This window comes from Podarcis filfolensis, assembly GCF_964270895.1.
Source record: "Podarcis filfolensis genome assembly, chromosome: 3".
NCBI lineage: Eukaryota > Metazoa > Chordata > Lepidosauria > Squamata > Lacertidae > Podarcis > Podarcis filfolensis.
Window position 1 is genome coordinate 20,723,061 of NC_139606.1, and position 13,066 is coordinate 20,736,126.

The window sequence follows — 13,066 nt, forward strand, 5'->3', positions numbered from 1 at the left end:
ATAGTATACATTTCTAACATCACTGACCAGCAGACAATTCCTGCCCCTCCAACTGACACAATAACAGCCTTTGGATCTGCTTAGTAACACCCCGTCCTGAATAAACACAAAGGTGAAGTTGCACACTTTAACGTCAAAGATTTTCTGTTTGTTTTGCTGTGTGCAAGAGACGGGGAGGGAAACAGATACCATTTAAAGATGAAAAGCAGAGTAGAAATAAAGTCTACTTGAACCCAAAAATAGTTATACCCACAGAACTTATAAAAACATTCCTAAGTAATGTAGTGTGATGACCCTTATTCATAATCACAGCAAACCTATCCAACTTTTTGATTTTTTAATAACCCCATCATTAATCTTTGTTGAAAATAATAGAGATTTTATGAAGAAGGTTCACCAAAGAACTTGGAAAACTTACAAGACATTTAACAGCTGAACAGTGTATCTTTCAAGCAGCCTTTAAGGGTGCTCTTTCAAAATAAAGCCTTTTTGATCTAGTTTTATAGTCTGGAGTTGCTTTGGTCTAAAACCTCATCTATCCTTTCCAACTAATAAGGAAATTGTCCTGCAATGCAGAACTCCCAGGACCCAGAGAGAAGCCATTTCTACACACATTGGTATTATTCTTGTGCTATCGACATTGGATTTATTGGTTCTTTGAGGGCATCTTGTTTTAACAGATGGATTTTTGTGTGTTGTCTTTAAAATGACATTAACAACTAACACTGCTCGTTTCTGTGTGCAAGCCTGCTACAAAAAAAGGGGGGTCATTTTTATAAGAGTTGGACAATGTTTCTCCCTATAACTTTAATCTGGATTTCCTTTCTGATAAAGAACTGCTTGTTTGAAGATCCACCCTTCAGTTTTATGAGGATATCTTTCAGACATCACATTTGTAAAGCAAACTTGAAGGTAATCCAGCTGTACTTATAAACAAACATCACAGGCACAATTAATCCGCTTAAAGGTTTTATGAGGGGAAACATAAAATATCAAATAAAGGCTAATTGGGAGTATTTAAAAATGCCTGAGCTAGTAACCGTCCACAATGTTGACCAGTAAATGGACGTTCAGAAAACAAAATGTAACTTAACAACTCGTTCTGATTTTAATCCGCTAAAGGGTTTACCTCCCATCCTGAGCTGCATGATTCAAGTATAATGATGTTTTGTGACTTTGTGACAATGTTGTTTCTTTTGGCTCTTGAGAGCCTAACTCAAAGAGAAGAGAACGTAAAACCCAAAGCATCAATAAAACACTGTGTTTCCGAGTTCATATTAATCCAAGTCCAGCTTCTGCTTCCATAACACAAATTAGGGCCTCTCATTATTTGTCTAAGAAAGATATGCATATTGGAAACCATTCCAATATGTGGTGTAGTGGTTAAGAGAGGTGGACTCGTAATCTGGTGAACTGGGTTCACGTCTCTGCTCCTCCACATGCAGCTGCTGGGTGACCTTGGGCTAGTCACACTTCTTTGAAGTCTCTCAGCCTCACTCACCTCACAGAGTGTTTGTTGTGGGGGCGGAGGGGAAAGGAAATTATTAGCCACTTTGAGACTCCTTAGGGTAGTGATGGGACGCGGGTGGTGCTGTGGTTTAAACCACAGAGCCTAGGGCTTGCCGATCAGAAGGTTGGCGGTTCGAATTCCCGCAACGGGGTGAGCTCCCGTTGCTCAGTCCCTGCTCCCACCAACCTAGCAGTTCGAAAGCACGTCAAAGTGCAAGTAGATAAATAGGTACTGCTCTGGCGGGAAGGTAAATGGCGTTTCTGTGCACTGCTCTGGTTTGCCAGAAGCGGCTTCGTCATGCTGGCCACATGACTCGGAAGTTGTACACCGGCTCCCTTGGCCAATAAAGCGAGTTGAGCTCCGCAATCCCAGAGTCGTACGCAACTGGACCTCACAGTCAGGGGTCCCTTTACCCTTTACCTTTAGGGTAGTGATAAAGTGGGATATCAAATCCAAACTCTTCTTCCTGAATCAAGCAGGGGTGTGGTTGAATGGAGTAATTCCACTAGCTCTCCATTAAAATGAAGTAATTACTGATCGCAATACGGCCCGCAAAACATTGCATATTAAATTCCAGAAGAAGATTAGAACTCATTCATATTAATGACTACTGTTTTGATCCTACGGTGGGATGCAGTCAGCCTCTCTGCAACAGAGTTGGAGCTGCTTTCCTGGATAGAGCTGGGGTAGGGTGGGGCACAGTCAACACAGAACTGATATTACCTACCCATCAGAGTGACATCAGCTGATCGACAGGTGTGCTGTTGGGGGGGAAATGGCTTTGTGGGACAAACTGGAACCACTAGTGAACCAGGGTTGGATCATAGCTGGGTGGTTCCTTAGGTGATGAACATTCCTCTCCTGAAAAGCTGAGTGGAACACAGAGTGCTGAACACAGGAAAAAAGCAGGAGCCACACACACAGAGGTCTATCAGCACTTTGGTTCCTCATTAAGCAGTCATGTTTTCTTCCTAGCTCAGGGCCACACTTCTTCAGGGGAGTTTTCTGGTGGCCACATAGTCATGGCTGTGGGGCCTAAGGCAAGGGTGGTCAGAACAATCGCTGTGACTCACCAGCCGCACAAAAGCCAGGTGTTTCTCTACATCAAACTTTGGTCCCCAGCTGTTGTTGGACCACAGTTTGCATTATCCCTGACCATTGGTCCTGCTAGCTAGGAATGATGGGAGTTGTGGTCCAACAACAACAGCTGGGGACGCAAGATTGAGAAGCACTGCTTTCCATGCAGACCCCCTTTCATTCTCCATCAAAACAGGCAAGAGGCATTATTGCTGTTCAAGGACACATTCCAGCAGGAGAAAGCACCTGAGGAAGGCACAGGGCAGGGCCACTGAGAAGTGTGACCTGGGATGAAGCTCAGGGAAATTCCCAAGGCCCAGATGTAGAGCTGGGTTTGGCCCCCAGGCTTGAGCTTTTCCTCCCTTCCTCTAGCTGGATCAGTTACAAATGGTCCACATGTATATGAAACAAGGCCTTTCCTCTGTCTTGCCTTCAAGATGTTTGCAAGCAGCTACTTGATGCCTTCCCAGGTAAGCAACAAATGATATATCCATGCAGCCTCCATAGCTAATGTGATCCAAATGTATCACAAGGAAAATATCAACTTGGCATTTTGAGCAAGTGTTGGCTGCTGCTTGTTTCAGCGAATTCTCTACAGCCCTACAGATGAGGGAGGAACCGATCAGGGATCTGCTTATAGGCCTGTAGTAGGGTTGCCATATTTCAAAATGTGAAAATCTGAACCCAAAAGTTTTGCCCAAATTTGACTCCAAATTTGACACTACCAGCTTGGGCTGCCATATGTCCAGATTTTCCCAGACATTTTAGCAACTTCTGCCCAGACACTGCTTAAGAGGGCTGAATACCAGCTATATCCAGGAAATTCTGAGTGTATGGCAACCCTACCTGTGGTAAAGAAAGCTGTTTTTGCAATTTGGGGTGTAATTAGTAGGAAAGGGAGGGACTGATGTTTTGAAAAGTAGCAGGATCTGCCCGAATGTGCCTCTTCCCTCCATACGCAACATGCATATTTATAAGCAAGTAAGCATACTGCAATAGTGTAAGTCTCCAATGTGTGCTATTTCTTATGAAAAAGATACAGATCCTATAAAGACCCCTCTACAAAAACTTCCTGTTCCTTGGATATAAGTCAGCCCAATCTCATAAAAGTACTTTTGTGGTTCTTGATTCAGTTATGCTCCATCCAGTCCCAGGGATTTGGAACTTAGGAAGGGATGGAGAAGAAGTTTTAGTTAGTTCACAATTTGAAGTTGAACGTACCTTGTTTGCACTTTTTGTAAACAATATGCAAACTGAAACACTGCAGTCCTTTGAAATTCACATTTGACTGCAGTTTGGTTCTCCAGTGAAGTAAAGTGTACAGAAATGCATATAATGGGATAAAGTCTGAATAGAAAAATAAATGCATATATTATTGAAAATAGCATTAAAATGCATTATGTTAGGGAAATCATGCAAAAATGTATATTAGACAAAACTGCATATTAAAAATGTGCATGGTAGGATATATTCACATAAAAATGGTCACAAATTCTCATAGCAACTTTTTGAAAAACAGTTTGTAAACTGATGTGGAAATGTGGATTGGGGGGGGAAAGGAAACTGGCATATTCACTCGTCCCTACTTTTAGGTCAAAGGCATTCCCTGTATATTTTCCTGAGAACTGCTTCTTACCTAGCTCCAATCTGTGGGTATAAAAATACATGGGAAGAACAGCCCTTAAGAACTGCTAGCCTTGTTTCGATAGCACACGCACTGCAGTTATTACTTATAATGTGTGTGCCGATGCTGAGGAGAATATAATAGGAGAGAGAAAAGTAGGTAAAAACATGCAGAGAGTCGGGGACCAGTAGGTTTCCAAGAAGGGGAAGGGCACGGTGCCTCTGGATTCCTTCCTCTTGCTGCACATGAGGAATTCTGCTATCCTGGGATAACCACACTCCTTGTCATGTGTTATGGTTTGCATGGGCTCAGAACTGTCATCACGCCTCACACAAGCATATTTTATTTTCTTCACCTGCTCATGTGGTGCACACCTGGAGTTTTACTTATGGAGTGCTTGGCTCCAAAAAGCACAAGAGGTTGCCAGATTGGAAAGGCTGCCTTGTTCCCTTCATGTACGCTTTTCTGAATTTTACTCCCCGTTGCTTTTATAGAGTAGTAAAGCATAACGTTGAGAGAATGAGGGGGAAAGTGTTGGTTCTCTTGCACACCTAGGAAAGAGGGGTGGGTGGGAGTGAGCTTATGGAACCGAAACCCCAGCGATGTCCACTTGCTACTTCACATGAGAAGCGTCTTGATGTGTCTGTCTACAGGAAGCCTTCAGTTTTTGTTTTTCAGATATGAGCTTCGAAATCAAGGGTTGCACTCCACTCACCACTCACCCAGACCGGTTGATACATTCAGCAGAACTGTGTCGTAAAGCTCCTTTCCAAGCTGCTGGAGGGGAGCGATATGTTTGAAAGCAACCTGATTAAAGTATTCTTTGCCTGCAGATTCAGCACAGTCTTCTCCCAGCCACTCTGGGTGGTTCCCAACAGAATATTAAAAACACAATTGTGGTGATCACACAGGGTCCTCGGATGTTTAACGGTCTATTGATCCTTGTGTCACCACTGTGCTCGCTTCCCCGCTGCCACCAACTCGTTTCTCTCGGGTACACACTGAGTCCAGACAGTTGTTAAAATTAAACCAAATAAACAAGTTGATTTTATAGGCATTAACAAGTTTATGGTTTCTCAGATAATATTCCTGTTAGTTTCTTAACTTTAGTTTCTTTACCGGCCTAATACCTTCCTAATACCTTCTGACTGATTATCTCATCTGTTTGGCCGACTCCTCTTAACAGATTCTCTCACTCTCACATCAGACTAGCCCAACCCACAGACTTATCCTCTCTGTCCCTTCTCTAACTCCAGACTGACTTCTCAACCACCCTAACTCTACCTCTAACTCCTCCCCTTGGGTTCCCATTGGTTAGTCATTTTACAATTAGTTAACCCTTTCCTTATGAACCCAGTATGATGTCACACACCTAGGAGGGCAAACGCCACACGATAAAATATCAAACATTAAAAACTTCCCTAAACAGAACTGCCTTCAGATGTCTCCTAAAAGTCAGATAGTTGTTTATCTCCTTGACATCTGATGGGAGGGCATTCCACAGGGCAGGTGCCACTACCGAGAAGACCCTCTGCCTGGTTCCCTGTAGCTTCACTTCTCACAGTGAGGGGACCTCCAGAAGGCCCTTGGAGCTGGACATCAGTGTCCGGGCTGAATGGAGACATTTTTCTAAGTTCATCACAATGTTTTTCTCCCATAAGAGAGCATTTAGACATGAAGCCCTCATTCCCGCACAAACTAGGTATGGGGAACCTGCTGCTGCTGTCCTCACCATGTTGGTTCACAATCCCCATCAGCCCCAGGCAACATGGCCAATGGCAAGGAATGATCAATGGCAAGGAATGAACTGTAGGCCATCAACATTGGAAAGGACTTTGGGTTTTTTTGGGAAGGACAAATTAATATTCTTTGCTGTTAACCATACTCCTAAATATTTAAACCCCGCCAATCTTTAAACAGGATATATCTTGTAGTTTAATCTTAACACCATCTTTAATATTTTTTACCAGGAGCTTGGTTTTATTTTTATTTATTTGAAGATCTGCTACTTCTCCCCCCCCCCAAAAAAAAATTCTTTTCTTGTGCTTTCGGAATTGACTATGCTGGATCATCTATAGATACCACCACATCATCTGCAAAACCTTTAACTTTGTACTCTCTTTGTCCCGCCCTTATTCCTTTAATATCCTGATTACATCATATTCTTTGCACCGAAACTTCTAAAACTACTATAAACAATAAAGGTGACAGCCTTGTCTAGTTCCTTTTGTTATTTTACAATTCTCAGTCAAACACATTATTTACCATCAGTTTTGCTGACTGCTCTGTGTATATTGCCTTGACTCTATTTATGAATTTGTCTCCAATTTTGGTTTCTCTCAGTGTTACGCTTTTTAAATTTGAAGCTCAGTTCCTCACATTTCTGCATTGGTTTGTAATTCTCCATTTTTAAAGTCTCCATAAAAATTCACCAACATTTTACTGCAGATTTCTCCTTATCTACACTTTTTTCAAAGCAATTTCCCTTGATATATTGCTTTTTTAATATGTTGTTTCCACTAATATATGCATTTCTACACCTACCTAGCTTTATGCATTTTCATATGCATTGCTTGGATGTAAAACTGCATTGCAAAACTCATAGAATGTGAATTTTGAAGGTTACCTCTGTCTAGGATTCATGCATTCATTTGGAAATTTTGAATTGGGGAGGGACATCCTTTTAAGCAAAGTGAATCGACTTTATCCCCCATCCCTACAGCATTCCCATTGCTAGTCTATAAACTGGCATTTATTCTGAAGCAGTTCAATCTACTTCACCAAAGAGTTCTAAAATTTTAGTCACTTATTAGCTTTGCATTCCAGGCTTCTTCCAGGTAATCTGCTGCAACAGTCTGACAATAACCGTGTATGGTAAGCAAGACTGAGAGGGAGTCATAAGTCCAAGGTCACCTAGTGAAATTTAGGTCGGAGCAGGATTTTGAACCTAGAATTTCATTGGGCTGTGTTCAACAAGGCACTACGGTAATCATTCTGTCAGCGCAAGGATTTCTGCTTGCACAGCAGAACTTTCCCCCTCCTCTCCTCCCATATGCCCTAAATCTGTTTTAGGGGTTTCCCCAACCCTTTGGAGTAGATTTGGGGAGGTCACAGAATATGTGCAGGGAGAGGAGCCGGGTGGTAGTCTTGTGGCACAACAGATAATTCTTGCGGTGACGGGACATGGTGGTAGATTCATAGAGTTGCAGAAGGGTAGTATATTTAGTCCATGGGTCGGCAAACTAAGGCCCGTGGGCTGGATCAGGCCCAATTGCCTTCTGGATCTGGCCCGCGGACGGTCCAGGAATCACTACGTGGATCGCCAGCGCACACGTTCTTTCCCCCTCCCTCCCTCTCCCTCACACGTTGGCGCTTTTCTCCTCAGGGACGGAGCAATTTTGTCCCACATCAAGCGCCGTTGACGGCAGGAGTCGGCTCGCCTGCCTGCCCGCCTCAGCAGGGCGGCGCTGTGAAGGGGGGGTGTGACGCCGGCTGCCGGCTGCTGTGTTTTCCTCCTGCTTCTCCTCCCTCTCCCTCAGTCCATCCTTCCTTCTCCACACCACTTTTCTGCGCCGCTTCCTCGCTCACGTTCTTTGTCGTCGCCTGCCTCCCTCCCTCCCTCCATCCTGCATTATTCCCATGGTGTTCAGGCGGGTTGTTGGGGTGGCCGTGGCCGCCGCTTGCGGGTTGGCAGGCAGCTTTGTCTTCCTCTCCGTGGTGCCTCTCGGGAAGCAGCAGCAGAAGGTGGTGGTGGGTAAAAGCTCCGGTGATGCCCTGTGTGGCGATCCCACAGGGTCCCCGGACGTTTCACTGTCTATTGATCCCTGTGCCACCACTTTATTTCTCACTGCCACCACCCAGGCCCTACCTGGTACAATACTGAGTCCAGTCAGGGTTAAATTGGAACATTAACTTCTGTTTATTTATTGCAGTGTGGTTTCATAAATGGTATCGGTCAATTACAATCATGGGTTGCCTATCCAGACCTATAACTTCCGCTACCTGCTCTCACTCACTAAACCACCTCTCAGATATTTACTTGTCTTCCTAGCTCCTAACTGTTTCTGACTCAGCTTATTTCGCTGCACTAACTTAACCTACCTACAGACTCTATCCCAATTCATTCCCACTCCAACCAACCACCCAACTCCCAACGAACTCCTCCCTTCGCCCCTCCCAGAGCTGGTTTTATAGTCCCTCTGACTCCACCCCCTGGGTTCTGATTGGGTAACCTGTTTAACTATTTCACCTCCAGCACTCTCATATGTTAACGTCACACCCTGGTTCCCCTACCTCCGTCCACAGTTCCTCCGCCAGGGTTGCTGCTTCTGTCTTCGCCAGCCAACACAGACTCCTACTCCTCCATGGCTCCTGGCTGGCTGGAGAAGCCCAACTGCGACTATTGGGACGACAACTGGGACAGGTAAAGTGAAGCATCTTCAGGCCTTTTCGCAGGCAGGCGGAAATCATTCATCCCCCCAAAAAATATAGTCTGGCCCCCCACAAGGTCTGAGGGACAGTGGACTGGCGCCCTGCTGAAAAAGTTTGCTGACCCCTGATTTAGTCCAACCACGTGCTTGATGTACACATTTCAGTACCCTCAAGCAGTTTCCATTGTCCTCTGTACGTGCTAGAAATAATCACAATGAAACACACACGAATCCACCTAACTTAGAAGTTAGCTAGGTGTCGTGGAATGGCTGTTTTAGTTATAGTAGTGTAATACCTCTCCCTCCCTTCTTGGTGGTTAGAACTTCCTGGAGTAAAAGAAGTGTCATCTGTTTGGCTTAGAGCTGGCTGCCACATTTATAGAGGAACTGACCTTTTTGCTGGTTTGAACTAATGAGCATTTTAAAACAACAACAACAACATGATTTCCTAGTACATATTTTTCGTGGCCATGAAATGCTTCCACCGTTCTAGGCATCAACAAGCCTTATAGATCAATCATCTGCAAGTCTTCTCAGAGTTCATCAAGTTCAATGGGGCTTGCCCCCAGGTAAGTGGGTGCAGGATTGCCTTCTGAAATAAGGAACACAGTACTAAGAGGCAAATTCTCTATCACATTTATCCTCATTGCAAAACTCAGATAAATTGCTCTTTATGGAGGGGAATTTGAGGCTGAGAGCAGGAAATGGAGGTTCTCAAGACCACGGTGGGTGATCTTTCATGGCTGAACGCAATTTGAAGCCAGGCCTCCCAAATTTCAAGTAACTACACTAATACTGGCTGTGAAGGGATAGTGAAATGGGCACAGAGAAAACGCCCCCTCAAGGAAACTCCTTGAGTTTTCTTCACAAGGCAAGTTCCCTCAAGCTTCACTAGGGAGAAAACTGCATTCCAGTGATGTCCCGCTGGAAAATCTATGGAATGGACACACTTGCTCAAAGATGGCTCTACACTCTGGGGGACAGGACCTCAGTCCAAGGAAAATTAGTGGCACTCAGGTTCCCCTTGAAATCAATGGACCAAGGCAACCACAACTAACTTAATCCCCACTGATATCAATAGAAGCTAAATGGGACTAGCGCTAGCTGAATAAGGACTGAGGGATGCATGTTTATGCCATGTAATTAAGATTTTTTAAAACAAAAAAAGCCCCTTTCCCCAGGTACCTCTTGTAACTTAGCTCTGACAAAATCTCTAGAAAAGTTTGCGAAGTGTGCTGGAAATTATAGCTCTGTGTGGGGTAGCTACAGTTTCCATGATTCTTTGACAGATGCCATGTATTAAATGTATTGTGTTGATGTGACCAATGTTTTTCCCCCAACTATAAATTCCTGGAGGTTTTCCGGTCAAATCTGTGACACTTAAACTGGCATAAAGTTTCTTTGTTTCTTTGTTTGTTTACTGCCCTATACCCGGGGGTCTCAGGGCAGTTCACAGAATAAAATCAAATTATAAAAGCACAAAATACCTAATAAAAATAAAAACAACAACCTAATAGCCCCCTTCCCCCACAAAAACCCCGCATTTTAAAAGGGCATAGGATGTAAATCAGATCAACCAAAGGCCTGGTTAAAAAGGAACCTTTTTGCTTGGCGCCTAAAGGTGTATAATGAAGGTGCCAGGAGAGCATTCCACAGACGGGGAGCCACTGCAGAGAAGGCCCGTTCTCGTGTTGCCACCATCCAGACCTCTCGAGGAGGAGACACATGAAGAGGGGCCTCAGAAGATGATCTCAGAATTCAAGTAGGTTCATATGGAAGGAGGCGATCCTTGAGGTATTGAGGTCATGAGCCATTTAAGGCTTTATAGGTCAAACCCAGCACTTTGAATTGGGTCCAGAAACTAATTGGTAGCCAGTGTAGTCAGACCAGGATCTGTGTAATATGCTCAAACCGTCTTGCTCCGGTGAGCAACCTGGCTGCTGAATATGTGAATAGTCTTCTTATGAAAGACCATATTCCCATCAGTCCTTCATACAAACTTGCTCAGGTTCTGAGATCTTTTTTTGGGGGGGGGTGCTCCTTCTCTCATTCTCACCACCTTCATAGGCACTCTTAGTGAGGACATGGGAGAGGGCCTTCTCAGTGGCTGCTCCCAGACTTTGGAACTGCTTCTTGAGAAAACTAGACTGGCTCCCTCCTTGTTGTCCTTCCACCAGCAAGTGAAGACTTTCTTCACCTGCTTTGGGCAACTGACTGCTCTTGCTGAAAGGGCTGGTGCCGTTCTGTTTTTATTGCAATTGTTGGCAGGGTTTAAAAAAGATTTCATATATGCATGTAGTTTTAATTCCATCAATGGTTTTTCCATCCTTTTAGTAGTTTTTATTTTTATCTGTAAGCCACTTTGAGCCCTGTCACGTTGCTGATAATGACGCCAAATATATTGTTCCATTTTACACATATAAAAATGGCCACATTTTAAGATGCAAGCTCTATTTGCTAAATTCAGTTGCCTGCATCTGCTTTGGACTGGTTTCCCATTTTCTCCCTGTCAACTTGTTGGAATGATAGAGGAGGCAGGTGGCAAAGATGCTTCCTGCTAAACTTCGGAATCTCGTGGATATTCATCAGCCATGGAATCAAGAGGACCAACAGAAGTACATCTGTATAGCTGTACGTTGTGGGAGCCTGGCCAGTTAAAGAACAGGGACCATTTGCAAGATAGAAATCTGCTTTATTTCATTACCGGTAACTCTTTCGGGGCAACTCAGATTTTCGTGGCTCACTGTTTTGCTGCTGATTTAAATACATATTATATCCAGTTTGCATATTACATGTGTCTTCCACATGCATGTATATGTGTGGGATCAGTTGGAAACACTGGTGCGGGCTGCTTGTTTGTGTTGGTATGTCTGAACCATTCCTAAGAGTGTATCTCTCTTGCCTCCCCTCCCTTCTGTCTTGTTTCATCTCTTTGTTGTTTGATGGGAGCATGTCCACAGAGCCTTTCTCTGTTTCTTTGTGTGTGTGCACAAGGGAAACGGGCCTCAGCTAAGAATGCAAAAGGCTTCAGTCCAAGAAAACAATAACCAGAACTTCGGTGCTAATAAACTGAAATGGTCTGGGGGTTGATGCTTCAGATACGCTTAAAATGTAAATATAAACCATTTAGATGCAGACAACCCAGGCCTCTCAGACAAGTGTTGTTCATTTCCCAAACCTGTCTCTGGAGTAATCTGCCGTAATTTATTGCCTCGCTGTGAACAGCAAGTTCTCCTTTGTGTGGGACGCATTTGTTTGAAATATTAATCAGTTCCACGAGAGGAGTTGCATTTATGAACGTTTCCCACTGATAAATGGCAGAACCTGAAGTCATTTCTCTTTGCTGCGGTTTCCCCTAAAGGGCGCTAGACCCACGTTCAGGCACTGGCGGGATGGAGAGCTTTCTCAACACCTGCTACCGCAGCTCCAAAGCAAGAAACCAGCACACCATCTGCTTATAGGGGTTTTTAAAGGAACCGTGGCTGGCTCAAGACATTTTGCTGCCTGGGACAGTGTAGCAAATGGCAATCCTCCCTCAAAGTCAAGGCCAACCAAGTTATTTTGGCAACTGAGGCAGAAAATCCCACAAGCGCCTCTCCTCTTCACCATCCCTAATTGTAGGGCCAGCCTGTTAGGGACACCCAAAGGCCTCTTAGTTCAGGAGGGGGGAAATTAGTATCCTCTTTAATTTTGTGAAAGGAAGGAGGGAGGTCCTAAAAGTAGAAAAGGACCTGCTCTCTTGGTCATCCTATCCACAAACTCTTCCCTTGTAGGACCGTGTTTGGAGAAATCTCTCCGCTCATTAGGAGCACTGGAAATTGCCTTATACCAGCACAGACTACGTGCCTTGCTAGCACAGCATCTCCTGCTCTGATTGGCTGTGGCCCTTCAGGGTTGTGGGCAGAGGTCACTGTTGTCTCCTGTGACCTGATTCATTTTAACTGGCGATGCAAGGCAGGCACTGGACCTGGGACATTCTGCATGAGAAACATGTGCTCTGTCACTGAAGATTGCCTGCTGGGACTGGTTGGGATGCTGGCTTTATTTATAGCTCAACAACAACAACAAACCTATGGTTGTGGTTCGAGGACCCGATCCCCGCGTAGTGGAATGAAAACACAAGGACATGTGATATAAGGTTAATGGGCAAGAAAAGGCCACAACTTTATTGATTACAGCAAGTGAAAAGGTATTGGCTTAGGTATTGGATTACGTCAGCTGACTCCACCCCCTCAGAGAGGGGTGAGTCTAAAACAGTGGAGTTTATTCACCAGTAGGTGGAGCCTGTTGATGCTAATCCAACTATAAGCTCTCCCCTGATGTCACCGAGGGTCGTGCCATGGCCTCCCGCCACGGAGGCATCGGACAGAATAAACAACCGCCGGGTTCCTTTAACGGAATACCCAAAATTGAAGACGCAGGCGA